Source organism: Leptonychotes weddellii, chromosome 2 (genome assembly GCF_054177405.1).
Source record: "Leptonychotes weddellii isolate Sample4059 chromosome 2, ASM5417740v2, whole genome shotgun sequence".
NCBI classification, from domain to species: Eukaryota; Metazoa; Chordata; class Mammalia; order Carnivora; family Phocidae; genus Leptonychotes; species Leptonychotes weddellii.
The window spans coordinates 136,320,674-136,321,730 of NC_138370.1; positions in this window are offsets into that span (position 1 = coordinate 136,320,674).

A 1,057-nucleotide genomic window follows, 5' to 3' on the forward strand; every position below is an offset into this window, starting at 1 on the left:
GATCATGATCCCAGGGTCCGGGGATTGAGCCCTGCATTAGGCTCCCTGCTCCACGGGAGGCCTACCTCTCCCTTTCCCACTCCCCCTGCTTGTGTTTCCTCTCTCGCTCTCTCTCTCTCTGTCAAATAAATAAATAAAATCTTTTTAAAAATTAAAAAATATATAATAATATATAAAAATAAAAAATATATAATTCATAAGGTATAAAAATATTTTTTAAAAAGATGCAAAAAGTACTAACTATAAATGAGAAAAAAAGCTAAAAAAAATTAGACTACATTATTACTAACAGATATCTATCAAAAATAACAATAAGTAAGTGAAAAGATAATCCACAGGGTGGGAAAATATATGAAATACAAATATATAACAAATGATTCATTTCCATAATGTAAATAAATCCATCATTCACACTACACACACGTATATGTATATACATAAAGGACTTATATGTAATATATATACACAATATACAATCTACATACACAGATAATATGCAAAATTGTCCTACAAAATGTAGACAACTCAGTAGAAAAATGATGAAAAGACTTGAATGGGCACTTCATAAAACATGACATCCAATGACTAATAAGCAGAAGAGAATGTGTGCAACTTTATTAGTTATCAGGGCAATGAAAACCAAACAACACATAAACACACATACACAGTGTGAAACCACTTCTCATCCAAAAAATACTGTATTAGTTAACTATGGTCATAATAATACTATGTAAGAAATAACCACATAATGTCGACATCATTAAACAGTGAACATTATTTCACCAAATTTCAGGTCAGCTAGAGGTCAGCTAGCCTAGGATAGGTTCCATTGGATAGCTCTGCTCTGCTCCTCAAGTCTTTCAACCTTCTCCTACGATCCACATGATTAACTTGGATATATATTTCTCATGCGAATTACTGAAACACAAGAGAGCAAGCCAACCAGGCAACTATTTCTCATTACTCACATTGTAAAGCTAGTATTTCATTGACCACAGCAATTCACATGATCAGGCCTAGAATCTAATGGCAGGGAGTTATAGTCTACTCATTGAAG